Source organism: Dermacentor albipictus, chromosome 1 (assembly GCF_038994185.2).
Source record: "Dermacentor albipictus isolate Rhodes 1998 colony chromosome 1, USDA_Dalb.pri_finalv2, whole genome shotgun sequence".
Classification (NCBI taxonomy): domain Eukaryota; kingdom Metazoa; phylum Arthropoda; class Arachnida; order Ixodida; family Ixodidae; genus Dermacentor; species Dermacentor albipictus.
Window position 1 is genome coordinate 140,942,324 of NC_091821.1, and position 26,853 is coordinate 140,969,176.

Consider the following 26,853-nt stretch of genomic DNA (forward strand, 5'->3'; position numbering starts at 1 on the left):
CTTGTTTCCTCGTCTTAGGAACCACGCTCACAGACGTGAGGCGACAGCGCTCATTCTCTTTGAAGTCTCTCCCTTTACAACCAGCCGCCTACGACAACAACCGCACGTGACGTCACTGTACTAACCCTTTAAAGGTAACAGGCCGAGGATGTCGAGGCCGTCTTTGACGAAGATAGGTCCTCCTATGGAAACGTTGGCCAGCCTTTCTGAGGCACCTTATCAATGTTTATAACCTTTATACCACAGTGTGCTATTCCATCTGTCAGCCCCTTTCTTGATTTCGGATAAACTTCAGTCAAATATTTTTGCAAAAACTTTGTTTACAATAGGTTTAGAACTACGCAAAATTTAGAGCGATGTGTCTGAAGTTTGGCCGTCATGAAATAAAATGTTATATCGTTATGTTGGCACCTTCGTAAAGATGTATGGTAATGAGACCGGTAAAGTGCAGGTTTTGGGCTGAATTCGCGAAGCATTGTGTTCGCAAGTGGTCCTGGCCATTGGCCTGCCCTCTAATAATGTGTCCAGCATCAGGAATGGCAGGAATTTACTCGTAAACAACTCTAGCATAAGAGATTTTTGTGGCTACTGGTCCAGTCTTTTTAAGTGTGATGACCTTATAGTTAAGCAAAATAGCGCAAGAGGACAGGATGGGTGACCGACGAAACATTTCATACATTCTTTTTTTTTCTCAACACCATCACCGTGATAAAAACACAGAGATGTTGAAAGCTGTGGACAGAATTAAGCAGTATGGCATGACGGAGTCCGCGGTTCTGTTCTTTTGGCGCGAGGGAATATCAATTAGTACAACAAACAATAGGAACTGTAAACATTTCTTCCGATAAAAAAAAGAAGCACTTACATGTGAGTGAGAGACAGTTTGTGTGTTTGTGTGTGTGTGTGTGTTTGTGTGTGTGTGTGTGTGTGAGAGAGAGAGAGAGAGAGAATGTTGCATCCTATATTGCTAGGCACAAGTGTCACGCGACACGCCTTGAATTCCAAAAAAATGATAACAAATCTAGTCAAAAAGCAGTCGCTTATATAGGCACTGACTACCAATTAATTACGATGAAAAAAGAAAATACAGAGAGGACACCGTATTTTTTTTATTTATTGATACCTCTAGGGTCCCAATGGGACAATGAACGATTAAAAATATAAAAACAAGAAGAACAGCCCAAATATAGTGGTAGCTTATATAATTTGCCAAATCATCAGCTACGCACTAGTGAAAATTTCGTGTGACCCGGCTAACGTTAATCGAGCTATATACAGATAAGAACAGTCTAAAAAAAAAAAACAGAATTCAAGTTTCGGTTATGAGACTTACGGTGCACCGCCGACGAAGGTCTGACGACCAAACACCCTAGGTCTTATCATCGTATCTTCCACCGTGTCATTTAAATATCTTTTTTCCTTTAACAACTTGGCTAACGTTAGCCGGGACACCCAATACCAAGCCAATTAAACCCTGAGAAGGGTAAAAGTTTGGGCCTTGTTAGCGCGATATAGATGACCAGAGCAAAGCTGCGGAGACACGGTTTTTATTTTCTGTACCCTATACTAAATTTTTGCAGTGATCAGTGGAACTCATAAAGACCTTAAATAGCATATCTATAACAGTGCTTAAATAGCAAGTTAACAAGTTGCTTTTTATGTAATACGGTAGGCTTGATATCTGTTTTTCGTATTTTTTTCTAAAATAGAGAAATAATGAGTTTTGAAGAAGACTAATGTCCTTCTCTTTTGTGTTAAAAAAGGGTAGCAGTTGCTTAGGTAGTATTTTTTAAGTGCCCATATTGTACGCTATCGTAGAAATAGCCCTTTTAGAAGTGATTTAGTGTAATTAAACTCGCTTCACGGAACAGCGGCTGGGTATGACTTTTGTGGAGAATTCGCCGCAGCACAGTATGTGTTTCTTCTTTGTATACTATTGTAGACTATGATTAGGGTGGTCGTCCGCTACACTAGGCGGTATTAGTTTTCACGTAATGCAAACTGAAACAAATGTCAAGTTTAGTGCATTTTGGCAAGTAAAATTGTAATTCGCAGGGTATGCCGCAGAATCTGGGAAACTCTCGTACTTCTAGTAAGTTCTATGTGTTTGTTCTGCTGTATGGCTTCAGTTAGAATACCAATGCGTTTAACGCGAGATATGAGTTTAAAAAGTTCCGTATTCTAACGATATTCATTATCTATGTTACGGTTTTAATGCGTTAACATTACGTGGCTCATTCGAAGGTGCTCGACGCTGTGTGTTATCATCGAAAGCAGTCAGCGAGCGAGGAGGAGGAACGCGGAGGCGAAGAGAAAGAAAATGTATCAAGGTGTAAGGGGGAGCGTGGTGCCGGAGAGCAAGGGGCGGCCGCACGCAATTACGCCACCATCACGTGACCGCGCGCTCGGCGTGTCCGGAAGGAGAAGCCGAGAATTAGCACTTAGGCACAAAAACCCCTTAAACTTCGTAAAGTAGCGACCACGGAGGTTTTAAAAGAATAATTCTGGAGTGGAGATGGTGCCCTGAAATTGAAGCCAGCCGCCGCCACCTTACTAAGGTAATCGATTAAAGTTAGGATGTGGCGGAGTGGAGGAAGCGTTTTCTTTTCTCTTTCAGCGGTTTTGAAACGGCCAATTTCGCCATGCAGGTGATTCTTGATGTGTCTGTCTGTCACTCGTTTTAGGATGAAAATTGAACGTCTTGACAAGTTGTTACGGGAGATCGCGATATGACGACTTAGCCAATGGCAATATTCTAGCCCCAAACAACAAGCTCTTATTGTTCAATCACTCCAGAATTTATTATCACAGAGCAAGAGCAGCTGCATTGCCACTATTCTCCGGCCAGTTGAGCACGCTTTTAACGATGAAGCCAGACAAAGCGCTGGCTTCACCTCTGCTGGTAAGAGTCTGCGGGAGTTGCCACTTTATAATTTTTTGTAAAACCTCCTTGGTAGCGGCACACTTTGAAGAATGCCGCCTCCTCCTCGCGCGCTCTGGCCGAGGCCGATGCCGTGTCGCTATTGGCCTAATAGCATCACGTGATCCCTTGCGCCGGCTTTGTTTGTTTAGAGTCGTGCTTCAGCGCCATTTTCGCTTGAGAAGCGTCTACCGAGTAGGGAGGAACGCATGTTGGCGTCGTTGCTACGCTCGAGCAGTGTAGGCGGCGCCACAGTCGAGGAGGGAGCGTGAAAGAGAGGAGAAACGAGGAGGAGTGAAGGTGGAGGAGGAGAGTGTCGCTACTTTATGAAGTTTAAGGATCTTTACTCAGGCATGGTGGTGATGATGATTTATTGGCATTCCCTTTGAAACGGGGCGGGCACAAATGTTCCCTTATCCAGCTTGATTTAATCAGCTGTCCTATACATGCTTTTCGTTCTAGCTTATTTGTGTACATCTCTTTAACTTTAGTTTTTGCTCCTCAAAACTTCTCTATCTACCTTAAAAAAAGTTATGGGGTTTTACGTGCCAAAACCACTTTCTGATTATGATGCACGCCGTAGAGGAGGACTCCGGAAATTTCGACCACCTGGGGTTCTTTAACGTGCCCCTAAATCTAAGTACATGGGTGTTTTTGTATTTCGCCCCCATCGAAATGCGGCCGCCGTGGCCGGGATATATTTACCTTAAACCGCATCCTATGCCTGTAACAGATCCGGTCGTATCAATCTGTTCCCTTCTTTTTTTCCACCAATACTCTAAACGTGTCTTGCTTATCTCGACTGCTGACTGGTTGATGCTTCAGTCCACATTAAACCCAAGCGCTTCTGGAAGGTGTACGTTACCTACGGGGTCTCACTGGGTGAGTCTCCACATTCCATTAGGATGTGCTGGCTGGTCTCCGGACTTTTGCTGCTGCACACGAATGCGTTGTGAATATCGTGTTGTGAATATTGCCTCCGGTATTTTTTCGTCCTCAGGCAAGCAGCTCTGGCCTCAAATGGCAAAGCGCTGCTCTCTCTCTTATGATACAAATTTTTCCCCCTAATTTCTTCCCATTCTTGTAATTCCTTATGGTAATTTTTGTTTCCATTATCTGAATCCAATTCGCTGTCTCTGCTTCTCTCACTTTCTTTCTGATGACTTCTGGTTGTCTATTTACACTTTCAGTTAACCTGTACTTAGTTGCCAACTTTCCGGACCTCTTCCTCCATTTTGTGCCCACGCTTTTCAGGTGCAGATACTTGTGAACTATAGCCGCTCATTTATTTTGATTCATGTTCCTGAGTCTTTCTTCAAAACTAATTTTGCCCTGTGTTTTTCTGAATTCAAACGATGTCCAACCCATGTCACCCTGCACTGCCTCATTTGTGGTTTTACCGTGGGCTTCCAAAGCCAACCGGCCTACCCATCTTTGGTTAACTTCCAACCCCGACAAGATAACCGATTTTAAGCACAGAATGGCATTTGCATACGCTAGCGCTGGCGCCACTACTCCTTCCAAGATTCCAGGCACCACCTCATATTTATTGTTCCCCCAAAGTGCTCTATGTTTCATTATGCTGCCTTCCACTTTCACTTTATTTTCAAATGATTTTGGCGGGTTGTTGAGTAAGTCTTTCCTTCGTTTATGCATATGCCGAGGTACTTATATTGCCTGACTATGTGTATGACTTGCTGTTGAATCGACATCACTTAATTACTGGTCTCATCATTAAAAATCACAATTCCCGATTTGTCTGTGCGAAACTTCAGGTCTAGATTTGTCGCTGCGTTTCCATAGATATTCGCAAGTCTCTGTAAATCCCTTGGATTGTCCGCTAGTAGCAATATGTCGTCCGCATACATCAGTCCGGGGACATACCGTTGCACCATTTCTCCATTACACATGTAGGATAAATCGAACTCTATTTCACTGTTTTCCGGTCGTCTTTCTATGCCACTAACATAAAGCGTGAACAACATTGGAGACAGAGGACATCCTTGCTTCAGTCGTTGGTGAATTTCCACCACCTCGTTACATTTTCGGCCTTCCCGTACAACTTGTACTCGGTTGTCTCTATATATATCTTTGAGAAGCTCCACGATATCGTCATTTATGCCTTCGTGCTTGAATATATCCCGTAAGAACTCCCTGTCCAATATGTCGTAGATTCCTTTGATATGTAGACATGTTATCCATGAGTGTGTATCCTGAGCTGCATAAATATCTATGCCCTGAGTTAGCACAAACATATTATCCTCTAAGCGTCTGCCTAGTCTGAATCCATTCTGTAGTTCCCCGAATACATCATCTTTCTCCACCCACTTCGAGTTCTTATTGCTTGCAATATCAAGGCAATTACGTCATCGCGGCGTTGCGTTGTGTCGGGCACGTGCCGATTGCATTTTTCTCTGTGCACTGCTCAGAAGCACCGGTCGCAGAGGCGTTCGCATCATCCTCTACGCTTGGCGCGTGGCGCCTAGCGCGTCGCTTAATGCATCATCATCCCTGCTCGTTATTAAAGCGCCAGTCGCTAAGATGTATCGCAAGAAGGCGGTCGTATCCAAAGAGGAGGCGGTCGCTACGTGACGGAGAGCCACGCCGTTAGGCCTACGCAGCGCAGAAACGCCGGGAGGTCGAAACGCCCGAGCAACTTACCGCTTACTTGGAATTCTCTCTTGCATCGAAGAAACGCCGTTGGTAAAAGGCGACAGCAGAAGAACGCGCAGCCCTTCATTTTTCTTAAGGCAGAAACTGATAGGCGGCGGCGCCCACTCGAGGCTCCGAAGCAGAACAAAGACGATGATTCGTGCAATTGTATTTTGGGAGGTTGTCGTTTGATATAATCTCCGAAATGCCGTCGCATGACATCTTTCTTAAGCGATAATATGAAGTTACTAAATTATTTTGTGTGAACAGCGCAATCTTAGTTTTCGCAAAATTAAAGTAGGAAAATCATTCACACAGCAGCATGACAGTTTGACTAGTATACAGTTAACACCAATAGTTACGCGCAATGAAGATGTAAAATTGGTGTCTTGTCATACGAATAGATTACTAATTTATCCGAAATATCTATAATTCATCATTTAGCTATAGATTATTCATCAATAACCAAAATAATAGTGGTTCAGAATCCTTCCCTGTCGCAAGCCTCCTCTAGGTGCCTTTGTGTTATGTCCGCGGCAGCCGTAATAAAAGGCGTTCGGAACATGGAACGGGGTTTATTGCAGAGGGGCTTGCGCGGCAGCGCGCTCCCAACTCGTCTCCGGTTGCTCTCTGTCTAGCTCCTGCTGTTTGTGTCTCTCCGGGAGCCGCCGACGGGGGGAGAGTCTGGAGACGGGGAGAGGGTGCGTCATTGGCGGCTGATGCGAGCGGAAGAAGGGGATCTCGTAGACATAGCACTTTACATTAGAAACGTTATTGGTAATAGTTGCAGGATTATCGTGACAAGGTTTTTTAGATGAGGGAGTATTTATCCTGTCAAACGCCTTTTAGTGGTTGCACCTGTAATATTTTTTTTTCGCTTCATAAGAAAGGACGTCATGCAGCTTTGTATCGACTTCTACAAATCTTTCTAAACCACTGGTTGTGCAGGTGTAGGTCTGTACATGGATAGTTCATTAACGTCATCACTATTTTGTAGAATAATGATTTTGGTCTCTGGTGACACTGTCGGGAACATTCTCTAATGCAGGACATTGTCTAAACCTTTCTCAGATGGTCTCATTTCCAACCCATTCACGTCACCATGGGTGCTAAATGTTATTGGCATGAATACTTTGATTATTTTGTATACATTGGTGGGAGCCGAAACTCGGTTCCCTTTCTCTAAGGGTTCAGAACCGAAAACTGTTCAGGTGGTAGCTTCTTGTGCTAGACAGAGATGTAAGGTTGTAATCGAATGAATTGGCTATATTGACGTTAGAAACGGCGCTGCCATCTAAATTATGTTTCTTATTTGACAGTTATCACTTTTACGGTCCAGAACTTCATTCAGCCGTTTCCGAGGAATGCGTGCGTTTTGAATTACTTAAGGGCTAAAGAAATCCCACAAAATGTTAATTTTTGCAAGCGATTACTAACATTGTTTATTAGAGCATTGAATTGCTGCAATGCGTCTTAATTTTTGCTGTTAATGAAACGAAAGGGGATGAGGGGGACTTGTTATTATTCAGATGCGTTGCCACAGAACATATCGAAATCGTTCAATACGTACATGCTCGCGTGCTCCCTGTTGAAAGTGCAGAATTGCCTTGTAAAAGTAGTTTTCCATGCACTCGTAGCTTTAGGCTAGGATAAAGGCATTTGTACAAACTCTGTACACAGCCCTCGCGGGTGGTGAGAGTCCATTGCAGGCGTTTGGGCAGTTTACAAGGTTCTGAGGCGCTGGAGGCTGGGCTTAGGTGACGGAAGGTGTAAGCGTAGGAATTTTCCTTTACCCGATCGAGATTACGGGAAAAGGAGCAGACACACGGGGGATCGTTGTGCATGTACCCCGTCGGAGAAAAGAATTTCGGGGCTTCAAGGATGAAAAGGAGTGGCGGGTCAAAGGAGAAACATAGCGGGGTGTACATGTGATGGAGAGAGTGATGTGGTTGCCTAGATAAATGTAGTGGTCGTGACTCGGCGAGCGGGGATACTGAATTTGGAGAGATAGGAAGCCTTCACAGGCCGTCACATATGTATAGTTTTCGTGTTGTTTGAGCTGCAGCACAGTGCTGAGCGAGTCGGTGTAGATGTGAACGACATCACCGATGGTGAAGAGGCTTATTTTTTTTATCCTATCGCGTATAGACTGGACTTAGAATTCTTATTGTTGCCTATTTCAATCTTATGATGAAAGAGACAATAAGCTTCCTTGGATCTATTAGCATAAAAAAAAAAACTCAGTGCCCTTCCACTCTGTCAAGAAGAATGACCAGCGGAGCTGTGTATGGGGCCCCCTAACGGTGATATATAACTTTATAATGTCCTTGATGGGGTTCAGGGTGAACTGCGCCCCCGTCGTGGGTCGGCCCGGTATTGCACTATCTTCGGGATCGGCCCACGTATGGAGAGTTTAATGTCTACACACGGACATAATTCCGGGGGAACTAATTAAGAGCTTCGCTGTAAAAAGAAAACGTTGGACCAATCTGTCTCCAGTACTTCATTGGAGAAAGTGGCTAAGCTTACTGTGGCTACATCTCTGATTGTTCTAAAAGTCTGTATGTATGTTGCGCGTTGTCTTCAAGCGAATAGTTATGGCTCGTATGTCACAAACAGGCAGCTGATAATGAATGACGGCACTTATTATTCCAGAAGCTAAATTTGGAGTCGCGCCGTTTCGCCGACGATAATTGTAGCGCAGGTACACGGGGAAGAAGAAAAAATAGTGGAGACAAAGCGCTTGAAACAGGGATCTTGGTCGTTGACATTAGTAATATACACGTCAAGAAGCAGTGAGCAGTGTTTTTTCGACACTGGTGAGAAGAGATATCTCCATAATTCTTCTTGTGGCGTAGAAATACTGAGAAAACTTATATACAGAATGCCTGCCAAAATCATTTTCGTTAATTCATTACTATTTATCAAGGAAATGGAAAAAAGACTTGGTACATTTTCTTCTAGAAGCAGTTGTATAAGACACAAATAACCAAGTCAACGAGTCATACACCCGCGGCACCCCGCAGTCAAATGTTACGAAATAATATAAATCCACCTAAGATTGTCGTACCTTTGATTACTAGCATAGCGTCTGCTCCTTTCTTTCACAGACGGTTCGAAAAATATTTTTCCTAACCTGAACGCTTAAGGATGCCGGTGTTTCTTTTTTTTTATTGAAATGAAAATAAAAGAAAGATGTAGTCACCCTGGTGGCGGCTACTAATTTTCGCACAGCATAAAGAACAATATGCAAAATATATGTAGTAAGAAAATAAAAATAAACAATGTCATAGGGCCAGAAATCCACAGCACACAATCCTATACACCCACGATCGTATAACTGTAAAAGGCAAATGCAAGTCGGACCACAATGAATTTGTAGACAAAGTCACAAACACACACAAGCGACCGCGACATAGTCTGTGTGATTCCTCATCCGTTTACATTCTCATCAGAGTTAGTATAATGCACGCACAGAGTGTGACAGCTAAGAGTGTGCTTCAGCACAGAATGCAAAGGAGCATGACATGTAATTTATACAGGCGTTAATAATTACAAATAATAAAAGCAAGTTGCAGTTTGTGTGACTATTTCAGTGCGATGTCGAGTGCTTGTTAAGGATGCCTGTGTCTTCGTAAAAATGCTCGAGTGCGTTCAACGCTTATCGCTGTGTTATTTTCGATGGCCATGGGCCCAGAAATTTCGCAAGTGAGAAAGGTCGGTGAGGATGAATGGACTGTAGCTCTTGCTGTAGCTGCCTTCCTTGCGTCGCGTACCTGGGACATTCTAAGAGTAGATGGTGAACATCCTCATTGTCGTTGCCACAGGAGCAAGCCGTGTAAGAAGACCGTTTTATGTGATATATAAAATGTTTGGTGTATGCTGTCACAAGGCGCAGTCGATGATTTGGTGTCTCGGTACTTTTCGGGAGTTCTGCATCCAGCTGGTACTTGAGTTGAGCGCCCACTTTCTAAAGAATAAATTCCTTAGTATTTTCACTGAACCAGGCTGACAAACACAAGTACCTCTTTAGTACTCTTAACACGCGTTGCGTCTCCATTAGTGATAAAGGGATGAGTTGAGTTTCTGCATCCTTATGGGCCGATATTGCCGAGTCCGCGAAATCGTTGGCTGCTATAGGAACATGTCCTGGGACCCACTGTAATATCACTTTATGTTTTCTTTCAGTAGCTTGAGTTAAACTGTTGAGTACTGGACATTTGCGCGTGTGCTTGGTTGTGATCAATATCTTCAAGACATGCTTAAGCCGATAAGGAGTCCGTACAGATTACCCACTTTTTTAGCGTCTTCTATGTTTTGATAAATTGAGCGGCTTGGAGAATTGCCACTAATTCCGCTATTGTTGGTGACGATGTGCGTCCTATCCAACAAACGTACTCTACTTGTAAGGATGGTATAACATAAGCTGCAGTCGCACTTTCTTCGATTACAAAACCGTCCGTGTAGACGTGAATACATTCCTGGTACCTGTAAAATATCTGGTGTAAAGCTAATTACTTCGTTGCTAATGTGGAAACGTCGCTTTTATGTTTAAAACCTTCGACTGACATTCCTATTTTTGGTGCCTGTAGAAGCTATGCTTGGTAGCAGAGGCCTGAGTCCCAGAAACCGATGGTGGAAGCCGTGATTTATGCTCTTGAAACATGGCGTGTATCTGTACACACGGTCGCATCTCTATCATTGAAAAAAGCGAGTACGCAGAATGCTGGGTGGAACTTCTGAAGAGACGCCGACATGTTTCCAGGCTGCGAATTACGGTGAAATATGGTTTCCACGCTTCTGCAGCAGTGATGTGACTGGATGTAGCCTGAGGGCCTCCTAGGCGCACTCGTAAAGTCCGAGCTTGCAACAGCTGTAGCCGGCGGAGAGACGCCGCAGATAATCTGTGCAATACTGGGGCGGAGTAAGCAATTCTCTGAGGGACAAGTGTTCGGTGTTCCTGGAGCAGGGATGCAGCTGCTCTACACCACTTCGTGCCTGTGGTTCTGCGGAAACCGTTTGTGACACAACTAGTTTGGTCCTCTCGGGCGGTCAGATGGTGAGTCCATCGAAGCTTGCAGCCTAAAAGAATGCCGAGGAAACGATGTTTCCGAACCAGCTCGCTGTCATGGTTGTCTGTTGAAAGACCGAGGTTTCTAAGCTTTTTTTCTCGTGAAGGATAAAACTGCTGACTTGGCACAATATATTTGCATGCCCCGTTTTCCTAAATAATCACTTATTCCATTTAAAGCTTCCTGCAGCCGATGCTTGACAACCTCTGAGAAACTGATACCCTTATGGTATACGCATAACATGAACAAAGACGTCTAGTTGGGAGGGAGACGTCTGTGTTCATGTTATGCTTGCCATAAGGATATCAGGTTCCAAACGTAAGAGGTGCCAAAAATGGAATGATTGTTGTTCTTTGTTTGTAGATGATTGGGCATTTCATGAAAAATAAATCTTAGCGTATAACGTACCCAGTTTAGTAATTGGAGCCTATTATAGTGTATAACTTGGTGTCACTGTAAAGAGACAGCATTCTGTTAATTTCTTAATATTTGTCACGCTAAGTGGTCGATCTTGGTGATGGGGGGGAGGGGGGCACTGCTTCGTGCGAACCAATCACGAGTGCAAAAAAAATTGTGACATCAGGATGCGTCTGGTCAAGCTTATTAAGCAACGCCGACATGTGGGTGAGTTGGCACAGATTCATGGTAAAATGCTGGTAGCTAGAGAAGACAAGGAGGGAGAAGAATGATCACAAACGCTTACTTTATTTGACTTAGATGTTTATTAGAGCAAGCAATTATTTATAAGCAAGCAGCACTAACGGCGCAGTCACCACAACTGAACGAAAGCCACTTCATGCGGATGGAAAATCAGGAAAAAATGCCAAAATCAAAGGGCAGCAAAAAATGATAAAACATCGCTGGCACCAAAATGCTTAAACTGGAGGCCACATCGCTCAAGGCAGAGTCTCATCACGCTTCTAAAAGATTTATCTCACTCCGCAGTAAAGCTACTGAAGGCACACGAATGCAAGCTTCATCAGCTTTCTGAATGAAGAATTTTTTCATTATTTCGCGCGCCAAAGTGTCCTTATGTTTATACAGAACAATTGGCTTGCTGAACAAAGGCAAACAATTGTAGGACTTGCAGTGTACAGCTTTCGTAATCGGCGCTTAAATTTATCGTGTGCTCCCTTAGTCGTACATTCTGGCGGCGCCTTGTCTGACCTATGTAGAACCGCGTGCAGCGCGTGGCAATTTCGTATGCAGCGACAATTTGACGTTGAACCAATTTTCTGAAGTGCTTAAAGGTGCCGGCTTTATTTCTCTCTGACTGAAGTTTGTCTATCTTTTTTTCAATTTATATGAGGACGTGGAAGCGGCACGCAAATTCATTAAAAATTGTCGTTTACCTATAAGCAAATGTCCCATCGAAAAAAACATAATTCATAAAAAAGAGCAGAGAACATGAATTTCCCTGCTTCTTATAAAGAAAATCCCGTTGTCTGATCAACGTCTGTGGAAAGCGCTGTTATACAAGGGATGTAGGGTAGCGTGATTAAAAGACGGGACAAAAGAAGATACACAGGGACACACACAGCGCTGTATGTGTCCCTGTGTGTCTTCCTTTGTCCCGTCTTTTAATCGCGGTACCGTACACCCCTTGAAGATGCATTACCAACAAGCTTGCAGCCCTAGTGTTATACAATCTGTAACAGTCAGTGGTCTCAGCCGTATGCGGCAAGAATCTAGCCAATCTTCCAGAAACAGTCATGATGCATGTACGGTAATATTGCTTTCTTGCGCGTTCTGATTACACGTCGCCTTTGATCTTCGGATTCTGTCGACGAGGATCAATGCAATGCATTGACAGCGTTTGCAGAATAAATGCCGCAAAGTGCGCTTTGTTGACCATTTGCGTAGTGTTAAAGATTATCAAATAACAAAACCATTTAAAGTGTACACCAACAAGGCGCTCATCAGTAACATAACCTGCACCTCAACTTGAAGAGATAAGTTAACGAAACCTGTATGAGGGAGTAGCGATGAATTATTACTGCTACGAGTGTGGTGCCTGCGGGCACTCTTGCATCATGTAATGTGTGTAACCAAGGGTAACTTGCTTTCATATGCGGTGGCACAATACGCTGATGTGCCTACACAAACATAAGCTTGAAATTATGCGTTGGGACTCGATAAACAGAGTGCAAACAAAGCTCGCGGCACAGACTGCACGTACGATTAAACTTTCCATACACAAGGAGAAGAACACCGACACAAGAGCCGTACGTGATCCTACAAGAGAATTAGTCTTCATGGATTCGAGTACGTGGCACAACACAGGTTACTTGAAAAACTATGGCGAATTTAGCTATCTCAGCCTTTGCCTGACAGCTATAATCAGTGTTCGCCTCAATGTGCAAGGTTTGCAACGTGTGGGCCAACAAATGGCAGGACATTAGTGAGTCACTCCGCAAACGACATACTTTCTTTCGCCTGTTGATGTATAGACGCCTAGACTCCGAGGCGAAAGGTTGAACTGATGCTTTGCAGCTCCAAGTGATGCTTTCTGTAAACTTTTTCAGATAACTATTTCTCGAGGCCCACTTGCAGTCGTGCAGCACTGTACGCCAGCACGTCATCTCTGATATCTTGATATACGTCTCATTGTATGTTTGGACTGGTTGTCGGTTCCCTTTCTTTTGTCATAATTAAAGAGCTTCGTGTGTTTTTGCAGTTGAATCTCCGCTTGATTGCCAGTTCACCTCAACCTGCGCAGTAACTATTTTCCTAGATTACCTCCCAAGAAAAGAGGAAGAGAAAAAAGAGTTGAGGCCAAGAACCTCTCGTCTCTTAAATAGAGCTTCTCGTAAATGCTGAGCAATCACAGGACGAGAAGTTTTGTACTCCAGTTCTTCGTTGTAAAAACTGCAGTTTTATGTTTGCTTTTAGGCAGGCCTCGTTGATTTCAGAGACTGTCCTGGCTGGGGACTGTAGCTTTATGAAAGGTTTTCATTCACCTCAAGTGGGCGTTCAGAGCGAGCATGCCTTGACACGCTGGTCTAAAGAAGTGGAGACAAAAGGAGGAAAGGCAGGGTGGTTAGTCAGAGTCGTGCCAGGCTACATTATTCCTATAGGGAGACGAAATCATAGATAAAAAATGAAGAGATTGGAGGAAGGCTGAAAGTAAATGAGTGCAGATGCACACATGGCCAATCAGGACGCTTTAAGATGTGATCGGAAGACCCACTTGTGTTGAAGTATCGCACCAGCTCCATCATAGCTTTCTACATCGATGAGGGCCGAGGCCAGCGTTCCGAAATATTTCACTCCATGGTTGCTAGAATGTCCAGCTAACTTAGGTTAGAGTAGAGAAAAGCACTCTATCTTTCGAAAGAAGGACGGTGGAGGCGAACGTGCTTACATTATTCTTACAGCGCTGACGTTGCGTTGTGATATCGTCTCCGAGAATGATAACATTACGCGTATTGAGTACCAAATAGCGGTAAATGATATTTGAAATAAGGTGCACCCTGCGCCATTCGATTAGCAAACATACGAGACTTCATTAACTTGTGCATACATTTTTATAGCTTCTACTGAGAACAGCAGGCGCTGTTTTATCTTGGATTTACTAGGTTGACAAAAAGAAAAGGTACACTCTTAGTTACCCGTAGTATCTTTAAGTCATTCGCTGTGTAAAAACGTTCGTCTGAGAAACTTTGGCTATTAATTTCAGCATCGGTCAAACGATGAGCAGGACCAAGCTGATCTTGAGACTTCTTTTTCTACAAAGAGGAATCATGAAGTGAGCGCATTATGAGCAAGCGTGCGTTTATATCCTGCTCAAAGAGTCATGCGGCATGACTAAGGGGCCTTGCCCACTGTATAAGTCCCGCCTCACCACATACTTCCCGCCTTTCTCAGCCGCCGTGCTTGCGTGGTCTTGAATTTGCCTGTATTTAGCAATAAATTTTTAATTTGGACTACTCCACAACTGTTGAATCTTGCATATCTCACGTAGAGTGTCTCGAGTATCTGTATGCCTAATCTTACCTCTATATTGCTTTTAGCCAGCCAGTGTTAGCGATTTAAATTGTGCACTTTCAGAAGCAAAGCTTTATGGACGCACAAACTCGATACCTAGGACATTGCTGCTTCTCGATGTAAAACTTTCGTTCAAGTATTCCTCCAGGTTATCGAGATCACATCACAGAGACAGAGATGACATTTATTGAAATGAAGTGTGGGGGAAGTCCTCAGTAGTAGGCTTCTTTAGTCCAAGACCTCTGTTAGCCAAGTGATGTCTTGGAGGCTTGGAGGTCCAACTCGGACCTCGAAGCATCAAAGTTCGTACTTCTCCGTTGGGCTTCGAGGTCCGAGTTGGGCAGCACAGCTTCCCAGGACGAATAAGGTGGTGAGAGAATAGGAGAATGGTTAAGAGGATCGAAACTTGTATTCCATAAGTTGTTTAATAATAATGAGATTTATATGCGGGATAGCGATCACACGTGTGCCACACGAGCGTCTAAACAATCTACAAAATGACGAGTGTCATGTAATCACACTAACCATCATTCCACTAGACCGATATCGAGAAAGAATGACGCCCAAGACCACATTCCATTTCTGTACACGAACATAAGAAGTGTCCTCTCTAAAACAGTACCGCTATCATTCACCATTGACTCATGTTCAGCATCTGTAGTGGTACTAGCAGAAACTGGCTTACCGTTACTGTGCCCTATACCTGCATTCTGGAAAGCTGGGCTTTATTTAACCGCTTGCAATGTAACAGGAAAAATCGGATAGGTGGAGGCGTGTTGGTATCTGTGAAAAAAAAATGAAAAGAAAGAAAGAAAGAAAATCGCCGCACGTATTCACCTCGACACTTCTTTAGGGGGTGTGTGGGTTTCAATGAAACATTAAGCAGGCCTTATAATAACTGGTGCCTTTTATCGACCTCCTGACATGCACAATAGGTTTTCTTCTGAATTCGAACGCCTTTTTGAAATAATGTTTGTTAGTTTTCCTAAATCTGTAGTACTAATTTTCGGCGATTTTAATTTCCCCGACATTGATAGGGCTAACCTTCAACAACCCACCTATAAGAGGCCCACAGTTTTCTGCAGCCATGTCTCGACTTTTCTTTAACACAGCTGATCACTCATCCCACGCGATCTTCGGCTACATCCGCGTGTGCTTCGACTTAAGTCATCAAAATAGGCTATGTGATTATGATATAACAAGTAGTCTTGCCTGTTCCCTTCCAAGACATCCGTGGTATGATAAGTACTGCCGATGTTACAATAGAGCGTATTTTGACAGTACAAACTCCGTACTACCTGACTTTTCTTTAAATTTTCTGAGTAAATACGAAAGTTAAACCAATCTGAACTAATTGATCGATTCGTCCATCTAACAAAAAATAGCCTGCACTCCGACAGCACCGTGGCTTACCATAAAGCTTCGGTGCATTAATATTAAGAAAAAGAGTTTATATCGTAAAACCGATAAGGACCGCCTCTCAGTTCCCTGGCACCGTCATAAGATCTACGCTTAGCAATGTCAGTCACTGTTAAAATAATCTAAATATTTCTTTGCCCATGGCTTATATTCTATGCTCACTCGCAATCGTCAATGTTTGTGGCGCGCAATAAACCCAAAGAGCTATCCGGATATAACTCTATTTAATGATCATGGTGATATGGTCCACCACTTGGAATGGGTCGATTTATTTAATAGGGCATTTTCATCTGTACTTACACAGGAAGACGCCATATTATCACCATCCCTTGACAATCTCATCAAAATATCAATGCCAGAAATAATTGTTAGTGAAGGAGGAATTTCTTCTTTACTAAATAAACAACATTTCTTGAGCATCTGATCACATTGGAATTAATAACAAAGAGTAAATAAATTTCTTACCTGATTTATCACCTCTATTATGTGCACTCTTTTCGCTGTCTTTATCAATTAACACTGTTCCGTGCAATGTGGCAAAAGTCATGCCAATTTTTAAGCCCGGAGACCGAACTCACCTATTAAACTACCGCCCCATCTCCTTAACCAGTACCATTTATAAATTACTTGAGACATCTTGTATACTGAAATCATTAACTACTTAGAAGACCACAAAATAATCTTTACCTACGTGGCTTTCATCGGGGTAACGTACGTTCATGCGGAAACGTGTACTTTCGGTTTATCTTTTTCGGGTGACCGCTTTTCACCGCCTAACAAATGTTATCGCTCAGCGCTGGACGCGCCGGCATGTATCGCAAGTTTCTCGAATGTTATCGATGCTTCTATCTGCTGTCTCTTGTCACCGAAGCTTGTGTAATCTGATTACATGTGCGACGTGAATTGTGTAGCCCCATGTGGCACTTTCCGGGAGACACGCGGGCACCAGCGATTACTCTGGAACATTCGATGACTCGTGTATAAAAGCCGACGCGCTTGACCGGCAGATCAGATTTTGGACGATCGCCAACTGTGTTCGCCGCTATCGTTGTTCTTTGAGTGCAGCCTGTTTTTGAGGACACAGGTTCGCCAAATAAAACGCTAGTTTCGTCAATCACAATTTTGCTGCCTTCTTCACCGTCACTACTACGTGACAATACCTAGGCATAAGATTTCAAGTTGATCCTATCTGCCTGGATTTCCCAAAGGCTTTCGATCGTGTTGCTCACTATAGACTAATACTGAATCTAATGAACCTCACACCCAACCGTTATTAGATGAATTAAGGATTTCCTCTCATCCAGAGTACAATACACCATCTGTTAACAACAGTAAATACTCCTCTACCAAAGTAACCTTCGGTGTTCCACAGGGCAGCGTTCTTAGCTCGTTACTTTTCTTAATCTGTATTAATGAATTGACTGTGTCTTCTCACATCAGATCTTTCGCCGATGACTTCGTAATATATCGATTAGCTTCATGTGACAATGACAAATATATTCTTCAAACCGATCTTAATGCAATTAAGACACTTTTTTCAACAAGGTTAGTGACTGTTAATACAGCTAAAACCAAGTTATTATCATTTCCTATGCGCAACCACCGTATTTCAACATCCTACGCAATAAATAAGAACATAATTTAACTTACAACTTCATATAGATACCTTGGTGTTCATTACAGTCTAACCTAACGTGGCATCATCATATCCACCTCACGTTGGCATCAGCTAACCGCTCAGGAGGCCTCCTCAAACGCAATCTTAAGCATGCTCCAGCTAAACTATGTAGACTAGCATACATTATACTACGCCCAAACATTGAGTATAAATAAGCTGTCTGGGATCCTTGCAAAACCTATGTCACCCAAGAAATCGAATCCCTACAAAAATGCGTGGTCCGTCTCATTTTTTTCTGATGATTCATCCTATACTAGTGTTTCGGGACTAAAAGCTCGTGCTCAGCTTGACTCATGTCATCGAGGCAGAAATGCCCGCCTTTCGCTGCTGCACAAAGTTTATAATTGTGCGTACCTTCACCGGATCTTCGAACCACCGACGGCCTTCTTTCCACGCGCACACCATGTGTTCAAGATAAAACGCATTATTTGCCGCAAAGCTCACTAGGCTAGCTCCTTCATTCCCCGAACAGTAGTTGCATGGAATAACCTGCCATCACACATTCCTACTCAAACCGATCTCGAAATTTTTCATGGACTTTTACCCAACAATTATGTGTAATCATCCATCCTGCACTATTTTAAGGTTTCTTCATATGTTGTTGAGTGTGTATGTTAACTATTGTGATCATTTGTTTTAAAAATTTGCGTGTACATGCATTGTAGAGGTGTATTGATATGGCTTATTTATTTCTTAAGATGACAACTTACGCAGTTTCCGAGCAAGACCTCGTTTTAATTCTTTTCCTTGTATATTATATTTTTAATGCCCTTAATTTATGTTTTCTCAGTCAATCTTGTATGTTTCCTTTAATTATCACTGTCTAATGTATTTTGTATTTTGTATTATTTGTATATTTTGTTAGATGCCGTAATTTTGTGTAATTGGGTTCTGTAACGCTCAAAGATCCTATTATTTCATGTATCATTTCCCCCTATCTAATGCCCCATCAGGGGCCCTTAGGGGCAGCATGAAATGAAAGTAAATAAAAATGCCCAGGTGGGGTGACAAAAAGTGGGGAGGTCGCCGCAGGAGGGGCAAGTGTACTGTAGTGGACAAAAGCGGTTGATTGTGGATAAGCAGGGGCAATTAGTCTGAAGTTGACGCCACGCGACAGCCTCGGGGCAGCTAAGGGAGGGAGGGGGGAATGGCAAGGACAGACTGGTTTGTCGGTAGTTTGCGGGGGTATCGGCATATAGGCGCACAGAGAGAAAGAGAGAGAGAGAGACGAGGGGAAGGCAAGGGGTTAGCCGTAAGAGATTCCCGTTTGCTACCCTGCACTGGGGACGGGGAAATAAAACGGAAAGACTAGCGGAGAGATAAAGCAAAGGCACGAAGCAAAAATAACCAGAGATGGCTGGGAACGTCCATAAGAACTACAGTCTCCATCAGGCAACTCGAAAGCAAAAAAACTTCAATAATGCTTTGACCGACTTGTGGTGTGACGACTGTATAGGCCGGCTTTCCAGGACTGTCTCCTCCGAAAGCGGCCGGTCGTCAAGAGCGGCCAGCGCGGTCGCGAGTGACTGCCTGTGTGCGCTGTATTGGCGACAATGACAAAAGAGCGTGTTCATTAGTTTCCTCACTGCGGCACTTGTCACACGCAGCACTTTCTTCCCTTTTGAATCGGAAGGCAAAGGTTCTGGTGAAAGCGATGGCAAGCGACAGTCGGCAAAGTATATCTTCAGTATTTGCGCATCATTCTTGTACGTAGTGGAATATAAATGTGTGCGTTTAAAACGTCCTGGATACCTGGCCCAGTCCCACGGTCCCTTAGTCCTCCTCGTTGAATGAACATCTCACATCCTTGGATCCCCAGTCGCAATAACATTAAAATAGTCCCCTTAAAGATAGCGGTATTGTTAGGCATTATTAACGCATGTTAAAATACATATGGCTTATAACAGTGTTCTTTATTCGTACTTTCGATGAGCATGATATATATTATTGTCGGCATTGTTGCTTTGAGAGTTTCTTTGTAACGTCGTAGTGTTGTTTGGACTAGCTGCTATGTCATAACATCGCTGTGTGTTCATTGACTGTTCATATGCTGTTTCTCCTACAAACTAACTTCCAAATGTATAAAGAGCCATTTATCCAACTCTATCATCAGTTCAGAGAGAGGGGTAGCTGGCGCCGTATTTGTGTACCGACGTCTCCTCCTACCATGTCGATTGAAGTGGAAGCATCAGACTGCCCTAAGGCCTGACTGCATGCTTTGGAACATGGAAGGATATGTGCACGTACGCATGCTCAGTATGCAGCTGTACATTGCGGCACTCTGTGATACACTATGAAAGCCTATTGGCATTATTACCGAAGTTACGATCGGTGATAGTCGAGAAAGAGAGATACAGAATAAATATTATTTGAGCGCCTGAGGTCTGATTAGGGGTACTCATCATCCTTTCAGCTTCTTTTTCCTCTTAATTTCATGTGGTTACCTGATTGAAGCCGCCCGCTACGGAGATAGTCGAAGATACACGGCCGTCTCATTTGGCCACGCGGGAATAATCATAAACGCAGCTTCGGTCGAATGCGCCTCCTCAGGGGCGGCCGAGCAAGTTGCCATAGCCATCGCGTTACTTGACGGAACGTCCGAATGTATTTAGCGACTCCCAAGCTGCCGTCCTAGCCTTCGTCATCTGCTCCATCACCAAGAAAGCCAGCTGCATTCTCAAGGGCCTAGTAATCACCCCGCATACGCTAACGTGGTTTCCAGCACCCAGGGGTTCCTTTGAAGAGGGGCGATGACCAACCTAAATGAGCTGGCCCACTCCCAGGTACGAGGTCTCACGTTCCGTGCCCGTGGAGAATCCCCCCAACCCACGACACCCTACAATAGAGATTCTCCACCACGTACAACGAAGTCACGCAACACTTTTACCTTAGTAGGAGGGTCTATCGGCTCCTACACAAGGAACTGACTAAAGTGCAGACAATCACCCTTACACTTTTGCAGACGGGGAATATACCCCAACCCGTTTTTATTACATTCGATCTATCCAGACACCTACACTAGCATTACCTGCCCTCAGTGCAGCGATTCAGCCAACTTAGAACACATGCTCTGGTGATGCCCCTCCTTACGGGGCACAGATCAAGCAGACCAGTTAAGATGGCACACCTCACTGCGAAGCCCCGACTACGGAGACCAAATCTGGGCCGTCCAGAGAGCCCACGATGTGGCGGGCAGGCTCGGCTTGCCCGTCCCAGCGTGGGAGCGGCCCGCTGCGCGATAATCGCGTATCTCAGGGCTGTCAATAAAGTTTTTTCATCCAATCCATCCATCTCATCCATCAATCCATCCATCTGATTGAAGCTATGAGGTGTGACTGATTAATTTGTTGATACAACTAAGCTCGTTTAAGAGAGGAGTATATGGCATTTGGGGGATGGCTGGGTCAGAAAATAGTGGAGACCGCCGTTTGTTAGAGCGCGTTTATAGCAGGCGCCTTCATTGCGTGGGCGACTGACGCAGATTTGGCATTTCCGGCTAGTCTGGATAGCACAGGTTGCATGTAAGGGACTTCTCCATTTTCGCTTGGTTGATCTAAAGCCAACAAGAATTTTCGAAGCAAAAAATTAGAAAAAAATAACGGTTGTTTTCACGCTGCTTAACCACTCAGTTTCCAACTCCGGCGAGCAGTGTGTGTGGAACAGGCGATCAGGTTCGTTCGGACAAGTATGCAATTCACCTTGCTATCCGAGGCCGGACGTCGTGGCAGCGGCATAATTGCCGTTTTTTTTTGCGGTTATTCACCGCAGGCTCTTTCGATCGCCGCACTGCATTTCGTATAATATATTAGGACTTAATAAATACACATTCCGGTGAATGAGACAGTGAGAGCCAACAAGCCCACCAACAAAATTTAACTTCTGTGGCTTACTATACATGCCAGGAGTTTATGAGCATGGTTGGCGACCTGTAAGGTGGAAGTATGTTCGGGTATAGATACATTAACAGGTAAAACTGGTCACACCTAGTGAGCACTCTTTGTAAAAGTCCCGAAAAGTATTAAAGGCCGCGCTTATGTTTTGGCTTACATCTTCAGTCTTTATGAAAGTTGATATTTTAATCTATATACGTGTCCAGACTAATATTGGTTGTGAGTCTCGGCTTCAAGGCATGCGCGGAAACTTCACTCATGTAATTTCGCAAAACCGCAAAGCGCGGAATTTCAGAAAAAAATATTGCTGCAGCAAAAGCGTCTGCTGTTAAAGAAAAACGCGCAGTCGATGCTTCTCCGTAGCACTGCGACATTTCTAAACTATATTTCCGTTTGTGCGCCGAAATTGTGAGGCGATTGAGCTTTATCGCAAATGATTCCGTGCTCCAACTTTTGCGATAGACTGTACGCGGTCGTGCGTTCCAGCCACCGAATCACTGGAACGTTTTGATATAAAAGTATCACATGACCCATTGAGAGAAAAGCCGGCGACATCTGCAGCAGCGATACGGCACCTAAATTCCCGTTGGCTGCGACGCCACGTCACGAGCGCGCCTCGACGGAGCAGAGCAGGCGAAATGGGACACGTGCTGCCGGCGATAGGGCTTCAGGCGTTGTGTGAGGGAAGAGCGCCGCGACGCCACGTCACCAGCGCTCCTCGACGGAGCAGAGCGGGCGAAACGGGTCACGTGCTGCCGGCGATAGGGCTCCAGGCGTTGTGTGAGGGAAGAGCGCCGCGACGCCACGTCACCAGCGCTCCTCGACGGAGCAGAGCGGGCGAAACGGGTCACGTGCTGCCGGCGATAGGGCTCCAGGCGTTGTGTGAGGGAAGAGGACATCGCCGCGACGCTACGTCACCAGCGCGCCTCGACGGAGCAGAGCGGGCGAAACGGGACACGTGCTGCCGGCGATAGGGCTCCAGGCGTTGTGTGAGGGAAGAGGACATCGCCGCGACGCTACGTCACCAGCGCGCCTCGACGGAGCAGAGCGGGCGAAACGGGACACGTGATGCCTGTGATAGGGCTCCAGGCGTTGTGTGAGGGAAGAGGACATCGCCGCGACGCCACGTCACCAGCGCGCCTCGACGGAGCAGAGCGGGCGAAACGGGACACGTGCTGCCGGCGATAGGGCTTCAGGCGTTGTGTGAGGGAAGAGGACATTGCCGCGACGCCACGTCACCAGCGCGCCTCGACGGAGCAGAGCGGGCGAAACGGGACACGTGCTGCCGGCGATAGGGCTTCAGGCGTTGTGTGAGGGAAGAGGACATCGCCGCGACGCCACGTCACCAGCGCGCCTCGACGGAGCAGAGCGGGCGAAACGGGACACGTGCTGCCGGCGATAGGGCTTCAGGTGTTGTGTGAGGGAAGAGGACATCGCCGCGACGCCACGTCACCAGCGCGCCTCGACGGAGCAGAGCGGGCGAAACGGGACACGTGCTGCCGGCGATAGGGCTTCAGGCGTTGTGTGAGGGAAGAGGACATCGCCGCGACGCCACGTCACCAGCGCGCCTCGACGGAGCAGAGCGGGCGAAACGGGACACGTGCTGCCGGCGATAGGGCTTCAGGCGTTGTGTGAGGGAAGAGGACATTGCCGCGACGCCACGTCACCAGCGCGCCTCGACGGAGCAGAGCGGGCGAAACGGGACACGTGCTGCCGGCGATAGGGCTTCAGGCGTTGTGTGAGGAAAGAGGACATCGCCGCGACGCCACGTCACCAGCGCGCCTCGACGGAGCAGAGCGGGCGAAACGGGACACGTGCTGCCAGCGATAGGGCTTCAGGCGTTGTGTGAGGAAAGAGGACATCGCCGCGACGCCACGTCACCAGCGCGCCTCGACGGAGCAGAGCGGGCGAAACGGGACACGTGCTGCCGGCGATAGGGCTCCAGGCGTTGTGTGAGTGAAGAGGACATCGCCGCGACGCCACGTCACCAGCGCTCCTCGACGGAGCAGAGCGGGCGAAACGGGTCACGTGCTGCCGGCGATAGGGCTCCAGGCGTTCTGTGAGGGAAGAGGACATCGCCGCGACGCCACGTCACCAGCGCGCCTCGACGGAGCAGAGCGGGCGAAACGGGACACGTGCTGCCGGCGATAGGGCTTCAGGCGTTGTGTGAGGGAAGAGGACATCGCCGCGACGCCACGTCACCAGCGCGCCTCGACGGAGCAGAGCGGGCGAAACGGGACACGTGCTGCCGGCGATAGGGCTCCAGGCGTTGTGTGAGTGAAGAGGACATCGCCGCGACGCCACGTCACCAGCGCTCCTCGACGGAGCAAATACGGCGCGACGATGCGGGGCGAGGCGGGTTGTCGGCGAGGCAGTCGCTTGACGCGCGCGCGCTGGTGCCGCGGTCTCGCTCTCGGAAACCGGCGCGCGTTCCGTATCTCTCTCTCACCCCCACAGGGCTTAGCTGCTGCGTATGCCTGCCGGCCTTGGTGGCCACTGCTGCTTCCTTGGTCTCTCGTTGCGCAGGACGTCGGTGGCATGCGACCTAGGAACTGCAGGCTGCGGCTGTTTGCTAGCTAGGACAACTTCTACTACTATGGTAGATTACTCGCGGCGCAAAACTCGAACGACCGCTCAGCGACGTTCAATTGGACGTTAATGCATTCGCATTCACAACTCATGAGAGTTCAGTTAGGGTGTCCATATTTAAATAAAATATCCAAGGACACCTAAGCACTTTTTATGCCTCAAGCCATACTGCTTTAATGGAGTAGTTATGTAAGAGTTTAGTCCTAGTTCACGTTTATTATAGAGGAAATGAACCTGCGAATATGAGCGTAACAGAGCAACCATTGATTTTTCATTCGAGGAGACGTTTCTTGGTACTGTTTCGGAAGCACAGAACACTGGTCATATTGTAGCCACGGGTCTCACCCTGGAGTTGCAAGCCCGCTGACTACCGGAAAAAAAAGGAAAAAGGAAAGAACGCAGACAATGAATCATTGCCGCCCTACTTACTCGGTTCACAACAACACGACAATCATTGATCGAGGCGAATTCAGGCGCCACGAAACGAATGGTCGGCCCGCTTTTTCACGTTCTCGTCTTTGTCTTCCTGGCTGTCTCTTGTAACGTCGTGCACGTTCAGTTATGTTCATTTGATGCGGAAAACAGATAAAAACGGCTGGAAAAAGGCCGTGGCCGTCATCGTAAGTGTCGATAGGTCGCCTGACCAGCGACACTGATGACAAGCGTTCTTTAGTGAGCTGTCATTAGCAACGCTGGATGCTGGACACGATCGATGCCGACGGCATCAGTGGCCGAGCGAAGTATCGATGGGAGAGGTCAGCAGGAGTCGATATAGCGACATACTCTTCAAGGGCTAGCTTCTATGACGCTGCATCCTTTATGAAATATGATAGCTTGTCCGGTGCACCAAGTCTCCATGAGGCAAGGGGTAGCTGTAACAATTGAAGAAAATAATCTACTGATGCGGACTTGGTTGCGAAGCAGACTAACCGCCGCTGACTTCTGCGGTAAGCATCAGCGTATGTCAGGAGCCGAATTTGGCATGCGCGGGTAGTCTGCAGTTCATTAAGGTACAAAATTTTATCTCAGTGAATAGGCTGTTCTTATTTCACTCCTAAGTGCTGTTGTCATACAACTCTTAGCTGTTTAACTGGGAACGTTTTTTTTTCTCTTTTTTTTACTGTTACTGCGGGCTACTCTTGGAATAATGGCAAATGCAAGTGCGTATGCTAAACCCTTATCTCATTGACATGTTGACCCTGCACACTAAAATAGTGGTGTACTCGTACTGATTCTGCCTTATTAAAGAACACTAAAATGAAGCAATCAGGCTAAACTAGTGGATTGCTCGTTGTGGGATCACATTCCTTGTGTTTTTTGGGTGGTGAAATGCGTCTTATTAGCCGAGAATATCAAGGCCAAGCTTTTGCTATCTTGAATTTCGCTCTGAAACAGCTATATTAATCACGTCATTGAAAAGCCCCAAATTTTACGGCATACTTTCTTCTATTGAGGCTCTTTCTGCGTGGGAGTATCTTCCCAAAGCTGTTAGCTAGGTTGCATGTCATTCTGATCAAGTGTAGTGTACAGTCGCTATTTAAGTATGCGGTGGCCTCGGCTACTCGTTGCCAAAATGTGTGTGCGATTGGTAGTTGATTCGAGAATTATTTGGGGATGGGGGGAGGTAGTCACCCGCTTTCTATTTCTGCGCAGCGCGCGTTCTGGCGCATCAATTCAGCGCGCTTAGTGAGCCTCGCCTGTCTGCACTTATATAAGTGTAATGTACAAATGTAAATAGTCGTACTGCTTTACTTTAGTCCCACATGAAGGTCCTGAGATGGTGGCATCTTTATTTCGATTTTCATATCATATCACACCATATTTTTGGGCTTAAGTCTTTCATAAGTTTGGCCAGAGAAGGCCAGACACGTCAGTACGTTATTCCCTTGTAATCAATTTATTAACTTTACCTCGTTGCTATATCCGCAATTGGCGGCATAGTAATTTATTCTTGTCCTCATGACCGGGCCATTTTTGAGTTTCTGATGGAGTGTGAGCCTGAGGCGGTCTTTAAACGAACTTCCAGTCTCATGATTCCTCTTCGTTTTCGAAGCGACGTGCCGTGTCTCGGCTGTCTCTTGCTTTGGCTTCGCCGTGCACGAACTTCTCAAGAAAATGGTGTCATGGCGAAGACAAGTTAAAGAGAACTCGAGAGAGTGGAATAAAGCGGCACTTCTGCGGCACTTTTTTCGTCTAATCTTGTTCGAGTTCCGCTGTAGTGCAGCAGCGTATAGGCTGCGCAAGAGCAAGCTCGAGGCTAAATAAACCGAACTGAGCAAATTTTCTCCCTTGGGGAACTTAAAACTTCGCTTTTCTGTCTGGATGAAAGACAGGCTTCAACTTCAGACTTGAAGCCGTTCCGGGTTGCGGGGAGATTCGAAGCTTAGTGGCGTTCGTCGAACGACCAATCGTATGGCCCGATGGCATGTATACTACTTAGGCATCGCTGTAGCACACTTGCCTAGAGCAAAGTAGTGGTGCGTTGATAAGTGCGTGTACGCCGTGTACCATATGCCACTGGTTCTAGACAACCATTTTTTTTCTTCCCCCCGCCTTTAGCATGTGTTGCCAGATGGATTGGTCGCAGCTCCGCGTATCTAAAGGTATCTAAAGCATGCAATAGGTTTTCAGTGCTCGCTTTTATGA

At 45.8% G+C, this 26,853-nt stretch overlaps 1 protein-coding gene across 7 annotated transcripts in view; it reads left to right on the forward strand.

The window, feature by feature from the left end:
* The window catches only part of Ac76E (adenylate cyclase type 2 Ac76E), an 884,870-nt gene that overhangs the window by 67,232 nt on the left and 790,785 nt on the right, over positions 1-26,853 (forward strand). The window contains exon 2 of one of the 7 annotated variants that reach the window (XM_065429476.1): positions 19-134. The exons of the other annotated variants lie outside the window; for them this stretch is intronic. The gene's annotated coding sequence lies outside the window, so the exon portion shown is untranslated. The remainder of the gene's footprint in view (positions 1-18; positions 135-26,853) is intronic. 7 annotated transcript variants of the gene reach the window in all.